Below are 23,218 nucleotides of genomic sequence, written 5' to 3' on the forward strand. Positions count from 1 at the left end.
GCTCTCCTGCCTTTCCTGACTTTAGGAACTTAAGCTTTCAGATGAATTTCAAATTCCAGGAAATATCTAATAAAATCACTGCAGCTGGCACTGTTCAAATTGCCAATATATTCACAAGCAATTTGGGAGTGCCAAAGCGATGACATGCCAGGCCGGCCTCCGCTACTGTGCACAACACACAATGACATCTTCAAGTCTGTGCTAGAAAGCCAGGAGATCAGCTCATGCACTCCCAGTTTTGACCTCTGGCAAAGCTTTTTCTTAATAAATCACCTAAGCAGTTCCAGATTGGCCCTCAAGATAAGCTGTGTGATTACTTTCACCCTTAAATTCACTGAAATACGAGAATGGATCTTAAGTGCAGATGCCTGAAAGGGGAAACCTTCTTTTTCTTTTTCTTTTTTTTTTTTTTTTTTCTTGCAGATGACTCATCTCGTTATTTATCACAGTCAATCAAAGATTGCTTTCAAACATCACACCAAGGCTGCACAAGCCAGCCAGGCAGCACTGGCTCTTTGCAGAACAACCTTTGTAAACGACGCTGAGGATGTAAGCAGTGCATAGGCCTTTCAGTGGATTTCTGTGAGTGCCACCACGGCAGTGGGGGGGGAGAGCAGACAGCACTGCTAATGTGTGAAACATCTTCATCTACCTAAATGCCTACCAATTAGCTCTTGGAGAAACGACTACTGCCAGCTTTCACTGCAGGTCCTTGCAGTGCTGAGCCTAGCACAGGTGAAAATTAGACTGTTTATCCAGCTCCCTTTGCTTGGGTCTGCCCTTTTTGTCTATAGTTGTTGTCCGTGCTCATAAGCAAAACATGTAGCACCAACAGTACCAACAGCACAAAGTGGCCTAGGTGGCCTAGGTCACTGAACCAGGAGCCTGTGCACAAAATCACTTTTAAGTTTTACTGGAGGATAAGGGATGGTTTCATTTCTTTTCTTGCCTCTCACCTCACTTGTGCTTCTGCTCTAAGATCCATGCTTAGGCAAAATCTAGCTCTTACTCATTTTGGCATATGCAGGCTAAAACACAGGAATTATTAGGGCAAAGAATGTCATTTAGGGTAAGGCCTTTCCTTGCAGCCCCTCTGCTCTATTACTCCTAAAATGAATAGCCAGGGCCTTCAGCCTCTCAGGCAGGCTTCGTGGAGCTGGGAAGCACAGCGCTCTCTTTCTTGAGACTGGGTGAGATGGGATGAAGCATAGCATGTCTGGCCCTCACTGCTTCTACTTTCTGGCTCTTTCTTGAGCTCATACTGATTTGTAGCCTGTCTACAGCAGAGCTGCTCTGTGGGCAGCTTTACCAGGCACAGCTTGATGGAAGGTTTTGCAGAAGTATAGGACCGCAATGGTGCTGACATGACAAATGAAAGCAAAAGCAGCTCTTGGCCTAGGCACAAAAGCTGTTTATTTCCTGCAACTGCAAAGGGTTTCAAGGGATGGTTGTTCAGTGGCCAGCAGTGAAGCTTGCAGAGCCTCTGTGCTCCCAGGCAGCAAGCTGTAGAGCAGCATGTGACTGAATGGAGAATATTGAAAGGGAGATAGGAGAGCAAATATTCCATGTGCTGGAGTCTGACCTTCCTCTCACTCTAGAGGAATCAGAAGGAATCTTCATAGGTCCGTGGAGAACTTGGTTCCATGTTTTGTGAAATCCCTCTTTGTCAGGAGCACCCTGGTATCCCTGCACCTGTGCAAAACGGTCTTGCAGTCTCATCTATCCCCCACAAGAAGCATTAACCAATAGAGCTGTAAGAAGGTGACAGGCAAGTCACAAACTCAAGCCTTTGGTGATGTGAAGTAGACAAATTTCTGCTCTAGTATCCAACAGGAGCTTTTGGAAGGGACCTACAATGATTGGTGGAGAATTACAGGTGGCCAGAGCACAGGGCTATGAAATCCCTGCCAGTATTAGCTGAAACCATTACATATTTAAACCAAATCAACAGCGTATTTATTTTATTTTCATCTTGTAATGGCAATAATGGCCTCAGTGCAGGGCCTTTTTCTGAGTCCTAAAGATTAGCTGGGGTTTATGGTTCCCAGGGTACTGATCACTCCAAGGCAATCGGGAAGACTTGGAGTATTTTAGAGGGATTCATTACTGGCTGCTGAAGTCTATATGTAGCAATCTCATAAGCAGTCTCTAACCATGTGTGTGTGCATGTGTTCTTTTTTCTAAATAGACCGGGTCTGGCCCTCCATTTGCCCCAGCATGCCTTGCTTCCTAGCCAAAGCAGCTTTCTTCTGGCATTTTTAGCAGCATGCCTGTACTCATTGCAAGTTTGCTTCCTCTGTGGTTTTGTAGCGTGTTGCCTTCCATGCTGGTAGGACTAACATAAGGGGAAGTAGGTGGGGAAATGCCACTCCTGTTCCCCTGCTAAAAGCAGAGGAAGAACTTCTATCTTTAGGTTGGGGAAGAGCATTCCCTTCAGCTTCCCTTTCCTGTTTCGCTGGTACAACGAGGGCTCCCCTTGGGTTCAGTCCCTTTCAGCTGGATGATGGGAGGAGAAGGTGGCAGTTAGTCAGCTCAGGCCCAGTCCTTCCAAGAGCCTGCTCTTGCCCTAGTGAGTCTCATGTCTTTTACATCATATTATGTGAGATAAGAATCAGGAGAGGGGAAATGCATACAGCCCTAAACCCATGTAAAACTGTCTGGCCCAGCACAATAATTAAAAACAAGAAGTTAAAAACAACATTGAAAAAGCGTTACCAAGATTTTGAAAGGATAAAGAAAATTTTGACACCTCTGTTGCCCCTAGTATATTGTCCTGGTGAATTTCTCGGGTCTTTACAACATGTTTTTGCTCCTGGCTAGACACTTATCAGACAAACATCCCATCACGCAGAAACATCAAGTCATTACCAGGCCCTGAAATAAAAAAGTAAAATCAACCTAATTACAAAATAAAGCAACATCCTGCAAAAATAAGTGATCTATCTAATACCATTTTTCTGCTGGAGGCATCTCCATTAAGGTTCCACTGACAGCAGATGGAAGGCAGGATGCAAGAGGCCTCCAAGAAGGCTTTTTGAGCCTGTGCTAAAGTTACTTTTAACTACAATTACAAAGTCAATTAGAAAGTCATTTCAGTGCTAATGTAACAATGAATGATTGATACTTAATGGGCTTGGCAGGCAACTAGCCCAGTAAATACAGCTGAGCAAAAGAAAAGAAAAAAGCAATTCAATGTTAAAAGATGTCAAAAGTTTGGGATTTTATTTATATATGCATGTATGCATGTTTTCAAAAATAAAGACGTTTCAGTCTGAGGTTGCAAATGAAAAATATCTCAACATTCCCAGCCATTCCAAAAGGCAACCCAAAATGGACTTAAGGTGGCAAATTCAGTTCCAGATCCCCAGCTGGATGCAGAGCATCATATAGTCTAGGGAAGGGATCAGATCTTAGATGGCAGATTAATCTTAGAAGTATGCTCTGTTTGCAGGAGTAAGGGTGAAGGAAGCACAAAAACACATACACATATATAAAATATATATTTCTTGCTACCTCTACCATGGAAAGGTGAAAGGCCAATGCATTTGTCTGCTCTCTCTCTTGCAGCCTTTCTCACTCCCTCTGCTCATTAAAAGCAATGTTGATGGTATATGGCACTGATGTGGTAGGGTCTTGGTCTACAAGGTGAATCCCAGATGGGATTAGAAATCCTCCTGCTGCAAGAAGAGGGCCCTAGGGGATTCAGACTATGCCCAGCTGTTGAGACAGAGAAAGGAGTGCCTGCACGCAGTCCAAAGGAGAAATCCCATGTGTCCATCTCCGGAGCAGACAAATGATTCTGCCTTTGCCATAGCTACAGTAGCACAGAGGCAAGTGACTGTGTCTGTGCAACGCGGAAGAAGCTGAGCTGTTGGGAAAGTGCTGAAGTACAAATGACCTGAGCAAAAGAAACTGTTCATGTAGACCATGCAGTCTGCATAGTCTGTTTTACAGATCTGTTTTAATGCTTAAAATTAGAGTAGAGCTGCTTGTGTATGTTATAATTATCTCAGAGGTGTGTGATTAGCAAGAGGACTTCCCTTAATCTTCCAGTAATCGCAGTGAAATCTGATTGCAGCTACCCTTCTTGCAAGGAAAATTAAAGTTCTGGGATCTCCCTTTCATTTCAAATGAAAAACACTGAAGTTCTGTTCATGGTGACAGTTACATCAATTTAAATCCACAACAACTCCTCTGGACACATTAAAGCTATGGCATGTGTGGGTATCTCACATCCTCACTGCCCCACTCCGCTCCTTCCGTCACTTATATTCTGTATCTCCTATCTTGGTGAAATTGCAGACCTAGAAAGTTGCAATTTAGTGGAGCAAATTGGACAGGTTGAATGATTTATTTGAGGTTGTTTTTTTATAGCATCCTTTCACTTACCTCAAACTTTTCTTTTTTTCTTCCCCCCCCCCCCCCCCCCAAAAAAAAAAAATACAGCAGGGCTGCATCTTACATATGTTACAGGCTTAAGCTGCCTTGAGAACACGGTACCCTCTGGACTTCTGGGACCCATGAGCCTGGGTTTTTTTCATAATGCATTTGGTCTGTCTCTAAAGAGGCTGCTGAAAAATGATTGCTGAACTCATCTCCAGTTCACTCCTGCTAATTAAACACCTCTGGTTCAGTGCGCACTCTCTCTCTCTCTTTTTTTTTTCTTTGGCTAGTTCCAAGAGGATATTATTTTTAGCTCTAGAGGGTTAAAGGGGAAAGGAACTGTGCCAGAATCAGGTTGTTAGGAGATGGGGAGAGAAGAAAAAAATGCCGGGGGTGGGAGGAGATCTGTAATGATTAAAATTCCATCTAATAATAAGACAGAAAACTCTGGTGCATGGGCCCAGCCTAAATTAAGCTTCCGAATTAGGAATGCTTTCCAAAATTCCTCTCTGGACAATTTAATTAGGCGACAGGTATTTCCGGAGTCACACGGTGGTTCCATTTGGCAATAAATAAAGACTCCAAGAATTTTTACCCTAGAATCCAACACAGAAAACAAAACAAAACATTCAGCAGGAGACAGAGCAGCGTGTTGTGAAATTGGCCCGTCTCTGTCTCCGTGGGCTTGCTCCGCGTTCAGCACTCTGACCTCCTTCCTCCCACGTCATCCCCGTCTCACCCTCTGCACAGCTGGGGTAATAAATGGCGTGCTAGTGCAATCCCGATTAGCAGGCCAGGAGGTTAATCTCTAGGTTGCTATCTGATAAAGTCCGTACCCAGACACTGTGCTCTGCAGCCTATTGATAATCTTGGGGCTTACTATTATTTACTGTCGGTGCTGGATTGAGGTGTGCAGTCTCCAGAGCTGGTGCAAACAGTGCGATCCGTCTCGGTCAGCTTGGTTCTCTCCTTGCGTTGTCCCCCTCACTGGCCCCTACCTCGTTCTCCGGTGCCGTGATTGCGGATACAGAATCCCAGTCCTTCACTGGCAGCACTGGACATGGAGACGGAGTGAATCCATCATGTTGGGCTGTCTGGAGAAGGATTGGAGAACAAGGGACTAGCACAGCAGAAAACCACCTTGCATTTCCTGAACCGTGAAACCTTTTAATCTTGATTGATAACTAATAAGAATAAAAAAAAAAAAAAAAAAACAGGAAAGAAAAAATGACAGTGGCTTCATTTTATGGTGTAAATGATCTCTTTTTAACTCATGAGAAGCAGACTTATACCTTCTGTCCAAAAAATTCACCTGGACTTGGGTATGTTGAGGAGTGCATAATGACACAACAAGGGAGATGAGATAGTTTTACGTGAAATATAACGTTAGTTTTATTTCAGACAAGGGACAACTGTAACAATGTAGACCATGTACCAATAATAAAAATCAGAATTCCCAGTCCTGCTGCAAAAATATTTCTAGCCACATTGATTTTCTGATCATCTTCTTTCTACTGGTTGGTCTTGTATTAATTCTCCAGCTCTACTTACAAACCTCAGTTACTGCTTTAGCATTTTCTTCAAAACAATGGATAAGGGAATACTGGATGTGTGAAAATATTGTTTAGATTTCCTTTGGATGGCAAATGAATCAATGAAAAACAGGCATTTTCAAAGGAATGGCTGAGTTGAAGGTATTCAACTCTCATTGAATATTGGCTCATGTGACATCATTGGGTGACTTCAGAAGACCCTGCTGGAGAAAAGGTTTTAACAGTGGCCTTTCAGATATCAAGAGATTAGATAGACTGAGCAACCCTAACTCCAGATTTGGCACCCAGAATGAGTGGAAATCTGGAAAGTTCTAGGATCCCTAGCTGCTGCTGAAGATAGTGGCACGAGGGTCAGCACCATGCTCACAGGAAGACTGCTTGTTTCTTACGTGGCTGTTCTAACCTTTAGCAAACATGGTGTGCAGTAACTACTACTCACTGCCAGGAAGTATTGTCTAATGCTTCAGGAAATGGCATGAGTTTGCATTCCTTGAATCAGTCATCCTGGCTTCTGAGAGCTCCTCGTCTCTCTTCTTCAGGGGTATCTGAGTGTCTAGAATAGGAGGATGAGGGTATTAATTTGCATCAATTTTTGCACCAGGCTAGAAGAAGAGAGTATTTTGATTCATTCTTGTTTTTAGAGAACTTTGAAATTATTCAAATGTATGTGTGTTCCCGTTTAACATATAATAATGATTTTGTTTAAATCTGAAGAGATCTTTCTAGTTGCAAGAGTTATTACACCACATTAATTAAATATCCATTGATTTCTAAAACAAAGGAAAACTCTCATGCTTTATGATGTTTTACTGTTATATCCAATATAATGTGGATCTATTGTATGGTTTAATCTTCAGCAAATTTACATTTAATAAAGGCTAGTTAATATATAACAAGTTTCATTAAGCAAATATAATCAGATGGCAACAGAATCATTGGAAATGGCAAAAAGGTGAATTGATAGCTAGTAAAAATCAAACTGGACAAAGGTCCTAACCATTGAATTCACAGGAACTTCTGTCATTGAATTCATGGGAACGATTTTAGTTCCACGTCTCAATGCAGAAAACCACTTTGTGCTGCTAGTTAGATATTCTGGAGACTTTGACAGATTGTACTACTATGCAGTGAGGCTTATTTCAATTGCTTAAGATGATATAGCAGCTCCCTGTGCAACCTACTGTAAGGAACCTAGCTCTCCCTGTGCTTTGTATGAGTTTGGGTCATCTGACACCTATGGGAGTCCTTGGTCCAACTTAGACAACCAAGAAAAGTCACTGCCTTATTGAACCTGATTTATCTATCCTTTAGACCTGAATTCTCTGAGGTCTTCTTTGCACATTTAACTAATATTGATTGGAATTCAATTTGAAAAATATCAGTGAGAACATCAAGTCCTTTTATGTGATATTTTTTTCTCCTTGGCCCATACATAATTGGAAATACTAAAAAAAAAAAAAAATTAATCTAACTTTTTTTTTGGTTTTGTCCACAAGGGAAACATTGAGGTCTCATGTATTTATACAGCTAAAACATTTTAAAGTACTATTTGGAACAGTTACTAAGTCTGAGAGTCAAGGCTGGAAAGCATTAGTCCAGCAACTCTGTTTAATACTCACTTGATGATATGTACTATAAAATCATTGCCTGAAAAAAAGAGAGGAAGAGTAGGAAAAAAAAAATGCTCTCAGCTCTCACTTACCTGAATTACAGCTTCAAAATTCTTCCTCCGTATTCACCATATGCACTGCTCTTCATCCAAGTGTTGGGTTTCCCATGGTGCTGCCAATCTGGAAAGCAAAATATTAAGGCATGTAAAAAACAATGAATCCTGCCCATTAATTGTTTATTTTTTCATTTGGTTCCTGCCTAGCACGCCATCTTCCATCTGAGAAAGCTATTAGCACTGGGAAGACAGGCATTGAATAAGCATTTTGCTGGAAATGGGACATGTTTGCTTTCTTTGGAAGGTGAAAGTAATGGAAGAAATAGAATTTGACAATAGGGTGAAACTGAAAAAAACAAAACAAAAAAAAAAAAAAAAAAAAAAAAAGGAGGAAAGGAGGAAGGGGGAATTATAAAAGAGCACGTATTTCTTACCATAAAGCCTCCTGCTAGGATTTTTGTGCATGTACACACCCCTGCATCTTAACAGCTGCTTTGAATACCTCTCTCCTGGTAATAATGCTATGGATTCACAGTTTCTGAGCTTTTTTCCATATGACTCTACCATATTGTTTGTGTTGCTAAATTTGGATTTCATGTAAAGTTGAGAAGAACAGTCCTGCAGTGAACAGAAAGCCCCAGAGGCTCTCCTGTGCAGCCAGGTAATGTGCAGTCTGCCCCATACAGCTCTGCCAAAGCCCCTCAGCCTTGTGCTTCAATGCTTTTCCTGCCATTTCAGTCTAGTTCTGATCATATATCTCAGTTTAGTCCGGAACCACATCTGCTTAGAGCTTGGTGATGCTGCAAAAAATAAAATACCACTGCAGACTTCATTCAAATATAAGTTTGATTTGCATGATCTGTACTCATTCTTTTTTCCTACATTGCACTATGCAAATATTTGAGGCAATTGAATTTCACTTGCATGGAAACTGGTGAAGGATAAACTTTAAGTGGCTGCATTCAAAAGTCACTTTGGTTATCCTCTTTTTAGGAGAGCTAGAAGAGATGGAAGCCTAGAATGGATTGTCTTTAGATCAGGATTAGGACAAGGATGATTTGGGGACCTTGTCTGTTATATTGTGCCAAGAATTATACTCCCCCAAATAGTAATGGAAGGAAGCTCATGAGATTGTCTAGACCATGGAGTGGCCACAAAGCTGTATTAATTCTGTGGATGCCTTTCCTGACAGATGGTTACTTAACCAGTTCATAACAATCTCAAGCAGTGGAGATTTGTCATCTAAATATTTCCATGCAAGGCAGAACCGGAGTGTGGTGTCCCTCCCATGACCTCAGGTTTCATGCTCATGTGTCCAAATTTTTTGAACCAGACACAGACTTTAGGCACAGCCTTGGGGGAATGGGTGGGGTGTAAAATTCCTCCACTCAGGAAGAGCACTGAGATGACACTTTGTTTCAGTCTCTCTTTTAGTCACAATTCCTTTTGTGTTCATTCTTTTTTTCCATCAGGAGGTAAAAATTTACTGCTGGCGTATAGTAGCAGTAGAATCCTTTCCACTGTGGCTCAGAACATGCTGGTCAGACAGTGTAGAGGTAAATCCAAGATTTTGGTGCACCCTGTATGTTCCCTGACTTATGATGCTCGGTTTCCACTCTGCTTTTGTTATAGACTCAGGTCTATTTAGGCCATTCAAAGATATAAGGGACTTTCTGGCTTTCTGCTCCAGGCCATTGTCTGAGTTAGAACTTACTCATCTGTGTACAGCCAAGGAAATAAAGTTAAATATAACCTTTGTACTCAGCCAGCAAATCTCAGGTGGGCTGATTTTTCCTGTAGGATGCTCCAAAGAAAGCTCCTTTAACCTGTTTCTCAGATCTCTTTCCTTTAGTATCCCAAATCCTAGTGATTCTTCTAATTTTCTTCCTGACTTGCAAGGATTATAATTGTCCACTTGCAGGGGAGAAGTAATACCATATGATTCATGTGACGAAGTTATTAGCTAAATCAGACCATATTTTGAACACTGAACATAACCTCTCAAAGAACTGCTTGTGATCTGTCAATATTATTTATTTTTAAAAGGGCAAAAGAAACTATTGAGTAAGTTTGAATAAGGAATAAGTTTAGAGAAACCATAACCAGCCTGTGAATATTTTGCAAGCAATAAAAAAAAGGAATGAAATAGGCTAAACGAATTGATTAGATTATTTGCTATAAATACCTTTCTCAGTTCTGACCCTCTGCTTGGTTCTTTCAGTGTTTTAATAGCATACCTCAAGCCTGACCTGAATCAAACTCTTCTATTCCAATCAAAGCTCTTTCTTTAGCAGAGATTGCCAGTCATACTCAATTAAGTGATGGTTTTGCATTGTCGGCAAATGATCATTAAGGGGATAAGCCAACAACATAAATCTCGTTTGTACTTGCAAACAGAGTCAGGTCTTTAGGTGCTAGAGAGACTAATGTATTTGCCCTTTGGTTTCTTTTTTCTTTTCTTTTTTTAAACCTTCCATCCCCCAAATGGCATTACAATTTTCAAAGAGGTGTTTAGAGCACTACTGGCAGTCTCCAGCTTTCCACCTGCTAAAGAAGTGCAAGTAACATCTGATCAACTGTAGCTTAACATCCAGGGACCCAGCTACACAAGGCGATCCTTGAAGATAATAACAGGGACTTCCATCCGAACCAGAATAGCAATAAAGTTTGGAAGACTTGTTGATCTCAGCATGGTACCTCCCACACTGCAAAGCATTAGCCAAGATGTTCACCAGACTGAAGTGTATGTGCCAGCAGCCTCATCCACTGAACCAGCTTCCTGATCTCTCCACGCTTTTGAGTTCAGCTCAGCTGCCAAGAGTCCACGGGAAGGAAGGAAGGAAGAATATCCTCTTGTTTCTCCATACCCCCTCATACTACAGCTGAGCACTCTGCTTTGATTCTTCACTCTAAGAACTTATCAGCCTGCTACTGTATCAGGAGATTGTCATGGCTAGTCTCGGGTCTCATTCTCTATTCCAGTTCTGCTGGATGAGGAGGCTCTGGAGTTTTCTTATTCCTGCTTGTTGCAACTATCAGATGAAATGTCCAGTTTGCGAGTGCTTGGTGGTTACCGCAAGGTGTTGAACAGTTTGTGTGAGTGCACACTGGATGTGGGTATATATGAGGAGGTGTATGGAGAAAAAAAGATAAAAAGAAAGTCTAGAAAGAACAATAATGTTGGGATTTCTGACTCCGGCATCTACATACATGGAGCAACAGTGATATTGGTGTAAAAGCAATGGCACACATCAACCATTGGCACTGCTTTTACCCAACTGGGAGGGAAGCTGCCTGGGAAAAGAGATGACAAGAGGGCAATTTTGGAATTTTAAACATGAAGTGAAGAACGGGAATGATTCTGGCATGCATAGGGTGAACTGCAAGTGCCTTTCTACTTAACTTGTGCTGGCTGTGGTGAACAGAGAAGAGAACAGCACTAAGACTGCTGTAATGTGCAGCGGTGGTTTGATTTGGTTCGCTGAGCTAGTGAACCTCAGAAAGGATGAATTATGGGCAGTTTTGCGTAAACCACTTCAGGTGAAGAAGGAGGCAGTTGTGATTGATGCCAAGAACTTACTGAGCTGAGGTGAAAAGTGTTTGCGTATTTCAATGTAGCGTGACATATAAGCCCTTCCAGTTACAAGGTGCTACCTAGCATAAGCGTTGCCTTTTCATAACACTAACCTGTTATGATGAAGGTTTCAGCCTGATGTAAACTTAAACTTTTCATTCTCTTTTCCAGGAGGGCTCTGTTCCTTGAGCTTGGATTGGAAAAATAGTGATAAAAAGCCAAACAGAGATAAAAAGCCATAGTCCACCTAATAAGCTTAGCGCTTATTGCAAGAATCTGTTCAGAATGGCTTTTCCAAATCATACTTCTGCCAAGACTTCGATTTGCACCTACTACCAAGTACATTAGTAGTCTCAGTGGCTTGTGCAGCTATGCTTGATTCCTCCCCTAGCTGCTGAGCTGTCACTAATGGGGGGTACAGGCAGGGAGAGGTCGGTCTTTAGCTGGGACGACAATCTAGCCCCAACTTTCCTAATAGTACTCTTCTACTATGAAGAAAACTAACAGAGCTTGGTGGAAAAAATGTATGCCCAGAAAAGGAACCTGACCTTTTTCTTATTCTGAAAACAAGAAAGCTGTGGATTTGTTTCATCAGCATAATGGGAAAAAGCTGACATTGTGACTTTGTATACCCAGACCAAGGGGCAGAAGATTCAAAGTAAAAATGGTTGATGGGGACAGATTTGTAAAGCATGTTAGATTTCAAAAACATGTTAGGAAGAAAACTTATTTTGGGGGAATTAGAAACCTGATAGCAAGAAAATCTATGTTGCAGTGTGCTCCACTAAAGACTGTAATAGGGAAGGTTACAATGCAATAAAGAAAAAAGTATAGAAGTACCTCCTGGACATCCCTACACAAGGCATTCTGGTTAACTGTGATTAAACGATGAATCCAGTGTAATGTACACTGAATTCTCAAACTTACAGACTTCTATTAATCCAGGAGAGAGAGAAATGTTTTAACATTCCTCAGCAATGAATCTAAAAAATGAAATTCAGCTCCAGCCTCAGTGCGGACCTCAAATTCCCTTGGATGTCAAGACTCCTGTTCAGAAGCAGCTTCTAGAAGTGTACCATTAATAGACATATCTCCAAAAATCTATTCAACAATTATCAGATATTTCTTCCACTCATACAAAAAGTTGCTTTGTCTTTGATGCAGTTAGAGCGTCACTTCCTCAAACTTTCCATGTTTATGTTCTTAGTGATAATAACTTAACTTTCACAAGACACTGATTCACAATCTTTGGTCAGCCGTCTCCTAAATACGTGCTTAACACAGCTTGGGAGCACGGTCCTTCTAACAGTTTCCCAGTATAAATTATGAGAAGCACAAGATATAAACTAATACATGAAACATATCACCATGTTATTTTCTGAGGGGCAACATTTTTTATGGCAACCAATAGTTTTTTTGAGTCTTTCTGTGAACCATTATTAAAATATTAATCTCGGACTGATAGTGTCACATATTACTTACCACTCTAAAAGCATACAGGTGCCCCAGAAATATACTGAACTATATTTTTCTTTTTTGCAGTGATAGACAAAGACTTTCTTCTGTTCTGAGATTTTTGTATTCAAGCTCCTTCCATTTCCATTTTGTCACTTCACATATTTTGTTGCATAAACACCAAGCTTTACTTCAGATGACATACAAAAATGTAAAGCCTTGCTGTTTTCTGTGAAGACTGAACCAGCAGAGAGAAAGACAACCTCATTATTATCCTTTTGAGGATATTACGCCAAGGAAGGTAGTTTTAATTTGCTGAGAAATTCACTGCACAATAAGCAAGTGAATAAATGCAAATAGGGCTGTCTTATGTCTCCAGATCTTTTGTGTCTTGTTCCTACCTCACTGATATGTGGACATTAATTTTCCCTAGCTTGATGGCCAGGGCATCTACTGTTCATATATAGTTTGCATTAACATCATGACTGCTTGTGTGCTTGCACAAGCAGTATCCTAAGAAAGAACAAGACCTTAGCTTACAGAATATTAAAACATGTTTTTTTCACTTTTCTGTGAAGGCGTCTATAGTAATCATGGACAAAGTAAAGGAATTGATATCCAATATTCATCTTAAATAATGATACGTTTACTTAACAGTGTATCTGTCTTTGAAAGGGGAAAAGCCAGCTAGGTTTAATTTTCTATTTATTTGATGTCATGTGTTATTTCCATTTTACTCTATAGAGTATCACTGTTGGAACTCATTCGTCTGATCAAAATCAGCTTCGGTGACAAAATAATTAATATAAAAACAATGTTTCTAAAATGAGAATTTTCTCAAGCAAAAAGCCCAAAACCTGCTGTAACAATCAAATTGAGAGAACTTTTTTTCTTTGTATTTAATCTGGACATTTTGAATACATGAATGTGTGAATGGTGGACAAGAGCTCCTTATAGACTAATCAGGGATAGAGGTCATGCCATAAGTTATTGGAAAGGTATTTTTTTCTAGCCACGCAATATGGTTTTGAGTTTGACCTATGACTTCTCAGCTGTTATCCATGACCCCAAATAATCCAACTTCAGCTTCTTGAGGGCTATTAGGAATTTAAGGTCATGCTATGTGCTTCCATATTTCCAAAGTAAAGTGTTGGGCCAAATTATATTCTGCTCAGCAAATCTATAGAAATCTATAGAAAATTACCTGGTGAACAAAGCACTGCTGGATGTTACCCACCTAATTGGATGTGATTTCAGATTAAGCTGTGGTTGAACAAGCCTCTAGCAGATTCTACTTCCTTATTTGTTTTGCTGCAGAGAAGAGGAAATGATAATTAGCTATTATGTGCTGTTATAATTTTAAAAAGTCAGAGACTTGTTTATTAAGGAAAATGCTGTTTCTGAGATGTTCAAATTCACTCGTAAGATTATCTCTGTGATCTGTGCTCATATAAATACCTTTTTTATTTCTCAGGTTATTTAGAATAAAGGCCTGAGAGTCATCTTGTCCATACTTTCTCTGTAGCTATCTATTCTGTAGATGTCTAAATATTTCCATATTAGCTAATTTGGGGGTTCCCCTACAGACTACAGAGAGTAACAGGCCTTTCTGAAGTATACTTCATCTTGTCTTGATGTGCATGACTAAAACTGGTCATTAATCATGATTTAGAAGTCCCTTTTTCTCTCTATCGACTTGACCATAAATGATCTGCAGATGACTAAATCAAATTTAGGTCTACATGATAGTTGCCTAGAATCAGGTGAGATGAGTCCCTCCCCAGGTCTCTAAAGTGATTCGTGTCAGACAGACCTCTTCTCCAGAGGTGTTCAACAGAGAAAGCTAATTCAAAGCTTGATGAATGTCATGCTTCCCTCTACTTCCAAGGGAAGGCTGGGACAAGAAGAATGGTAAATGCTCACTCTCTTTCTCTCCTCTGTTAGCTGTAGGTATAGTGATTCTCCTCGACAATTTATCAGTAAATACATGCTAGCCTCTATTCAGTGCTTGCTAATCAAATGATCTACAGAATGATTTCCTCCCTAAATAAGAGTGAAGAATAACTAACTTGAATGCATATATAAAATTATAGTAGTTGGCAAAAGGGACTTCTGGAGTTGTAGTTCTGAAGCTGATTGATGTGTATCTGCTTATACTGAAGCTGAATTCAGATCACTAACTTGGGTCTGCTAGGAGAAGCCTGTGGCAAAGTCCAGTGGCTTATTATTGTTGTGAACTCAGAGTGTTTCCATGAATGACAGAACATCTCTTAGCGTTTGCACTGGTCGAGGCCAAATTTGGCACCTATGTAAATATATATATTTGTTATGCTTCAAGTAAGTTTCTGTTGGATGGGATTGAAATATGTTATCAAGATTGACTGAAACACAAAAAAAATAAGCAAGACCTTCAAAATGAACTTAATAATTTGGGATTTAGTAATATAAAAATCAGGAAAAATGCATCATCTTTTCTAAAGGCCAGATTCCCTTAAAGGTCTTAGAAATACAGGCACTCAAAATTATAAGCACTTAAAATTTTAAACATCTTGGCCCTTCATAGTTACTTGCTCTTCACTGGGATTTATGAAACTTTTTGTTTCTTTCGCATTTTCTATCAATTTAATTTCTCTCATGCTACCTCCAGAAAGCCTAAATACTTGGTTTAATGAAAGCAATAGTTCTTCCGTCTACTTCTCCTCCAGACAGGATCTTTCCAAGACATCACTTTTTGTGAAGCTACGTTGCATGAAAACTGAAAATACGCATGAGCTGACACTGTACCTGTCTGTTGACTTGTGATGAACTGAGGAGGGTGAACAGAGATGTGAAACTTTTAAGAGGAGAAGGGGAGGCAGTTTGTGTGCTGAATTAGTGGGCTGTTTTGCCTCATTCTTGCTAATATGTTGCCAATTTATGACTCTGCATCACAAGGGAAATAGCATTTCTGCAGTTCTTGTAAACTCTGTCTAGTAACTTCTTCCACATATAAAATGATGTTTTTTTTCTTGCAAGCAAGTGAAAGCAGCTGAAACTGGTTTGACATCTAACTTTGAATCCTACTAATGTGCTTCGCACAATTTGTGTTTGTATTGTACAACACAGAATGATAGAATATACCAAAATTTGGGCATCTTTTTGCCGGATGCTATGCAGAAAGGCATCTACGAAAGTTCATTCTTTGCCTCAAAGAGTTTGTAGTCTAAATAGGACAAAATACAATGAGCCATATCATGGTGAGGAATAGCTTTGTCTGGAAGTATTTGTCCAGAGAGGAAAAATTGATCAGTCCTGAGGAAGTTCAGCCAGTTTAAATACATATTGTAGATCTATCATGATGACAGCTACAGTTTCTTGTAATTCCTGCTAGTGCAGAGAGCACTGTCAGCAGAAATCATGTACTATGAGAATACCCCTATCCTAAGTTTAGAAGTTGGACAACCTCTGAACTGTGTTACTGAATTGTGCCTTATGAAGGACATTTTATTGTACTATTATTTTTCATTGTTGCCAGCAGCATGGTCTGTAGGCTACACCTGAGGCAGACCCTGGAAAAACTGTAGGCTTCTACTTCAAGGTAGCTTGGAGAACATACTTCTGAACATCGATTGCAGTCAGTGAAACTGTGTAATAAAATATCCCTGCAGGGATGTTTTCAAGTCATTTGAGGTCAAAACGTTCGGTGATAGAACATCCAAGTAGAGCCAAGCAGTGTACCCTAAGCTGTTCCATCAGCTCCTGATATTGTGCTTTTATTTTCTTCCCTAAATAAAAGAAGTTCTCTTGTAAGACATATTGTTCACCTGCTGACCCACCAAGCTAGGAGGCTACAGGTGGTCTTGGATGTAGTGGCTGATGTGCCATACACAGAACCAAAGGGTTTATATGCTGTGCAGTGGGACTAAACTGATAAAAATTTAAACAGGCAGAGGAAACTGAGGGCTCTGCTGGAGAATAAAAAGAATGATGGGAAAATGCCAAGAGATTATTGGCTTAGCCAAAGATTACACATTCGTACTAGTAATTAAAATATTTTGCATTGGATGTAGGCTTTGGCAGGTACCACTGACAAAAGATTTCACATATGCTTGCGTGCGTGCAAGTATACAAGCTCACACACACACGCACACATACGCACAGGCAAACAGAAAGAATGAAATAAGCCATTAAGAAATATTTCTGCATAATGCAATTATTACAGCTGTATAATTGAATGGGGAAACCATTGATCTGTAGTAGAAAGGAAATTGCTCTTTTCATTGTGTTCCTATGAATATGTGAACATTAATCTCAATCTATAATCAACGTTCATTTCAAATCTGATTGCGTGCCACTAAACACCCGTAGCTATGCTAACATTATGTTAATACGGTTCAACATCATAGCTCCCAGCTTCACAGCACAAATATTTTTCTTTGGCAATCAATAGTAATTTCAGCTGAGTGGATGGAAGTCACGTTTTAATGGTAATCTTTCCTCCAAGCCTCCAAGTGGAAACTCGACTGGTACCTTAACACGGCTGCAGTGCATTGCATGTAATCAGATAAATTAACCTAAAAGAGAAAGAGAGAGAAAACACAGATATACAGCGGCACCAAGAAGCTCTACATTTTCCTGATAGATTAAAGTGCTCATTACCATGAGAGAGAGAGAGAGAGAGGATTTCAAGAGGGGAAGCTGAATTCCTTTGGCTCTGAGCCATGGCTGGAGAGCCGGCAGGTCACCGCACGGTACTTGGAGCACACGGTGTGGTGGGGAGATTCCTCGGAGGAGCAGGAAACAAGGCAAATCAGGGAGCGTGGACTTTGGCTCTGCTGCTGAGACAAAGGCAGGCCTAAGGGTCCAGGTGCTTGTCCAAGAATAAGGAGTCTCAGATTGAATGCACTGGTGCACATTCTGTGTGACCTTGGCAAAATTACTTATTCTATTTGTGCCTCATTTTCTCAGTCTTGTGCAAAGAGAAGAACAGTGCTTTCCTGTCCCTTGGGGACGCCGTGAAGCTTCTGGGATGCTTGGTTCCTGGGGAAGTACACTGCAGAGCTATGTTGCTTTAGCTAAACAGACTTCTCTTGGCTTTGCTGACCCATGGAGGTAAAGTTCAGGAACTTTTACACTTCTACTATGTTACATGAAAGTGTTTTATTTTCATTTTGGTATTTACTTTTAAGTACTTCCAATGCCTTTAAAAAAGTTATTTTTTGCATTGGAGGGGCCACTTAGACTGCTGAACTGGGTTTCTTAAAATCTTCTCTCTTTCTATTCTCTGTTTCTAAAGTGGAAAAAACAGTAGTCTCTTCTTGTAAAAGCTCCACAAAAAGTGCTAGATACAGACTGGTGTCATGTTCACGGTTACTGGGAGCTCCATAAATTAAGGCATTAAGATATCAGAACATAAGGATATGAGAAGATCTGCACTGATGCAGCCCAAAAACCTGTTTAGCCAAATATCCTGTCTTTCAAAATAGCCAGATAGCAGGAATCCAGGGAAGCAGAAGGGATCATATAGAGACGATTCCTCCATGATACTCTTCCAGGATCTGGTGGCCTGTGGCCCAGGCATTTCTTGAGCTATAAATGTTATCTTTGCCCACAACAAAGGGTTTTTCTTGTTTGTTTGGGTTGGGTGTGGGGGGTTTTGTGTGTCTTTCCAAGAAGCCTCAAGGAATGTTTTTCATCCAAGAAATTTTCCAACTCCTTTTTGAACACTTCCCAGCTTTTTGCATCTTCAGCTTCCTCTAACAAGATCTTCCTCATCTTAACTGCGTGTGGTGTAAGGGAGTGGATTACTTGGAATTCTACTGCTCTTAAACACTATTTTTCAATAACAAATACAGATTGTGGCTTGTCTTGGTAGCATTTATTTTATCTCATTTTTTTGGTTCCCCACTTTGAAGCAGCTTTATAAGAATCTGATTTGTTGACTAGTCTATAAATCTGCTTATTTCTTTAAAGACTAGTCCCTACTAGGTTTCTTAACAGATTTAGGTGTCTTGATTTGTGTACCCCAAAAGAAAGACTCTCTGTAAAGTGAGTCACTTAAAAAAAATAATATCTATGTTCTTTCACTTAGTGTTGGTGGATAAATTCTCATTTACCATGAGCTGGCATTACCTCCAAAGACATTCGCTATGGGAGTTAGTCATTTCAGTTATTATTCCAAGGTCCCGATCAAGTTCTAGCAGAGGTCCTTGCAACATCGCTCCAATCAAGAAAACCTCTCTACTTGAGTGGATAGCTTTTAAGGAAACAGAGTCCTCCTGAAGGGCTGATATTTCTGATTTTGCAGATCTTCATAGCAGTTTTTCCTATTTCTGATTCTCCCAAAGGTATTGGCTTCTAGCAATCTGCTCAGATTTACTAATGAGGAAACCAGAAGCAGTAAGAAAGATGAGCTCCGAAAAGTGCACAGGTTTCACATGAACAGTCTCCCTTTGTGAGATTACTAACTCGTTCTGCTTTGGAACAGACCAGAAATCCCTCTAACTATTTTGCCTTTGGAACTAAACCATTTTGGCTTTTCACTCTGTATAAAATCAGAAATTCTTAGTGGTGTCAACTTTAATGTCACTGTCAATCTTAAAAGCTATCTTAGTTCTATTTTATGTCTGTTCCTAGGTCTCTCCTTTTACATCCCTCTATTTTCTACTATGAGAAATGTTTAACCGCTTTCTAATATTGTTTTACTAAAACTGTCCAATAGAAATGTGTTGCATTCAATACTGTGTATTTTTTCACTTCCTGGGTAGATAGAGTGGTGGAATATGTGCCTTTAAGACCTATGCTGGACCTATCAAAGTCAGACAAACTGACTTTAAGACCAATGGTACTACAAAATTAACAGAACATACTTGCATGCACATAAGTAGTGAGATTACAGCAGAGAGCAGTCCCTTTACATCTCTAAGATGAGCCAGAGTTTCAACTGGCTTCTGACTTTCCCCAATATCAGAGCTGAAAATGTGACTGAAAGCCAGCTCTCTCCCTCCTCCTATTTGAGCTCTCTACCCAAGCCACTGCAGACCTGACCCTAGGACCTCCTGGCTCTAAAAATGGATGCTCTCCTGCCCAGGTGGCTCTGAAGAAGCACAGGGCTGGAAATGTAGTGTTTATAGATGTACTGATGAGCAGAACAGGTAGGCCTTCTGGAACTGAGAAAACTGGCTGTCATCACTCGAGTGTCTTCTTTGCATGTTCCTAAGAAAAGGAGAGCCAGTATCTTTCACTTGCTGCAGACTGTTGAAGTCTTCTAGTTAATGGGCTAAATCCCCCATGACGTAAAGTGGGTTAGCTCCGCTAATGTCAGTAGAGCTGAGCTAGTTCACTTTCTGGCTGTGGATTTGTTCTGTTGTCTTTGAGGATGAGCAAGATAAAAAAGATGCTGTAGCATTACAATTAAAGTCCTTCATATGCTGTGGGTGATAATCCATGCCATTCCCTGCCCCTTTGGAGCTGAGTAAAGTTGTCTCAAGATTATGAGCCTTAGCTGTTCAGAGCAATTTTGACTGGATCAGAGGTTATAGCCTCTTCTTTTTAACATTCCGCTTTTATTTGCAGGCTATGAAGTGTAATAGTTCACCATTTTGGTTTAAGTATCACAATAAAAGTCAGTGAGATGGAACAGGCAATAAGCAGCCGTTTTACATCAGTGCTGCTGAGACGAAGTGCTTAAGTCTTCATTAACCTAGAGAGGAAGGAGTTGCAGAAAAGACACTTCAAATAAAATACTAGGGATGGGGCTGGAATCTCTTCTGGAATTGCACAGGCAGGCACATAGTAAGACTGATCTCTACGTGTGACTATCTCCTCATTTTTGTGCTGTCACACGAGGTGGGAGGCCTAGGCAGCTCAGCACTGGTGTGGCAGGTGCACTGGTAGTTGGCTGCATCACTGGTGATGGGCTGTAAACTAGCAAGAATATGCCAGGCAGGCTGTAAAGCAGATTTTTAATAACTCGGAGATGGCATTTCTGCATGGTGCATTTGCACAGTCTCTTTGTTCTTCATTAGACCCTTTATTAGAATTAAGGCTTCTGCACCTCTCTTCTGACAAACAGCACTGTTAATGGTCTGTGCATTTCTACCAGCGGGCGCACACTAGCAGTTTATGTGTGTACTCCGAGAGAAGATGGAGAATAAATTGTTAGGTGAACAAATTTGCTATCTCTGGATACCAAAACAACACACAAGAATGGCAATGACAGTTACCTTAGGGAATGCCAGTAATATTTCTGAAATACATAATATTTCACTAAATTATTTAAAGATTTCATAATATATATTCAATAAACTTATAAAACCCTGGTGTAATAATTCACAGAAAATAATGCTTACAGAGAGACAGGCAATTGGGGAACATTTGAGGAGCAGAATACAGGATACAGACATGCTGGAAATTTAGGTGAAATTGTCTCAAATATTCAGTAAGAGCACAAATCATCGCTGTTGGAAACATGGTCATGTTTTGATTGCATCTAATGGTAGAAGAGTCAGACCAGCTGTGAAATATTAAAAAAAAATACGTATTAAAAAAAGTAAAAGCTCTCTCCCATCCCCTGGGTAAGCTCCACGGCCAAGAACAGTGCAACGATTCTGATGCCTGTTTGCAATCTGGACTGAAACTCTTTTCTTTCAAATTGAGGAACAAGAAACCTGTGGCCCAGTTTTCTGGGCTGATGAGTGGAAAATTGGAGTGCACAGCTACTCCGACGCTGTGGCTGGTCTTTGCGTAGGACCCCTGGATGGCATGTGCCTAAGTATTCATCTTGAATGAGCTGTGCTCGCCTCTGCAACCACTTGGCTGACTGGGATATGCACCCATCACTAGTCCTAACTGGTGCTGGAATAAAGGAGCAGCCTCTGTGTTACCCAGGACAGAGTCCTTCAAAGCAATAAGCTGTGCCAAATTGCACACCCCCCCCCCCCCCCCGGGGCTGCGAGTTCTCCCCAGTCCCCAGGCTGTAGCATCCCCACCCTGGGCCTTATGCACCGTACTTTTTTTGCTGCTTCTTTAAAAGGTCTCATTGAGATTGCTGCTATTTACTTTTCAGTATAATGAAGATTGTTTCCCTTGCCTGGGGGAAATACAAAGTAGAAATGCTGAAAATTTACTGTTCTGGCTTATTGCTTAAAAAGAGATTTTGCTGTTTGGAGAGTGGCACTTACTATGCCAGTCTTGCGTCTCCGCTGTGCCCTGTGTTTTGCAATGCATGAGTACTTACGACATCTTTTGCAATCTTTGCAGAATCGCTCTATCTGCTGGGCTTCTGGTTGAAATCCAGTACGACTCTTAAAAACTTTCCAAAACATAGACTCCCCTTGTGTCTGTGATTCACTTTCCCCCCATTCTCATCCTAAATTTGCCTTCTTCCAGACAAGTAAACATCTCTTCCTGAATGCCAAACAAAGAATGACAACATATATTTTTGTTTCCTGACATAAAACTGGGAAGAGACAATACACAAGGAAAATATTATCTCTTAAAATAGACAGATATACCTGACTTTCTTCTTTTATTTTACTGCAGATTACCATTTTACTGCAGATTACCACAAAAAAAAAAAAAAAAAAAAATTAAACAGATGTAGAGTGAAAAGCAGTCAGAGAACCTGTTCACTTTTCAACTCCGTTACAGGCTTCTTAAACAAGCCACTTACGAAGAGAAATTCAAAGATATCTATCTAGTATTTAAAGGCCTCATTTCCTATAGTGTTCAAGGTCAGTTTTAAGTAATTTTGCTTTCAATTTAAATTAGAGGTAATAATCTTTTGGAGTAGATCTGCTTTGTAATGCAGTGCCGTGCACAGCTCGGTGTAAATGAAGTAGAAGCAACATTATCGTGTGCGTGAACCTGGGCTACTTACCTAAAGAGGGTGCCTGCTCCAGTCTAGGTGCCAAGAGCAGTATTGACACATCATACGGATATTCAAATCATGGCTTCAATCCCTCATCTTACACAGGAGCGGAAAAGTACTTCATTTTGCATGACAAAAGCAATTCATTAATGGTAAGAATGTTTCAGGGTAATACCTTAAAGATGATGAAGCATTTTGATGCCACAGGAGTCAGGATCAGATAAGTAACTAAGATAACTTGATGGCTGGGAATAAATAATGAAATAAATCTGAGAGCAAAATAAATGTAAAAACGAAGTGCCTGAAATATTAACATTTTCCCATGGTTCCATGATTACTACTGGGGGCAAATTCCACAGACTGCACTCAGTTACATCTGAAAAAAGTCAGGGTGCATCTTAGAATTGAAAAGGAAAACAAAAAAAAAATATATCCCAGAGCTTTTGAGGAGTGAGGGAAATGGGGCCTCTGCAGTTGCCACAGCCTGGGCCTGGTGCCGGTGAGCAGTGTCGCACTGCAGGTTTCAGGGTCGCTTAGTCTTGCCCTGTGCTGCAGCGATTCAATCCGTGATAATTCATAGTACCGTCATCTGAAGGGGTGAGATCACTGCAAAGTCAAAATCTGGAAATAACCACTTCGTTTCATTGGCTTGTAATTCCAACCAAACTAACCAAGGAAACCTGAGCTCTTTATTTTTAGTGGTTTTTACGGCTTTTTAATAACAGTGAAATAAATCA

This window comes from Rhea pennata, chromosome 16 (assembly GCF_028389875.1).
Source record: "Rhea pennata isolate bPtePen1 chromosome 16, bPtePen1.pri, whole genome shotgun sequence".
NCBI lineage: Eukaryota > Metazoa > Chordata > Aves > Rheiformes > Rheidae > Rhea > Rhea pennata.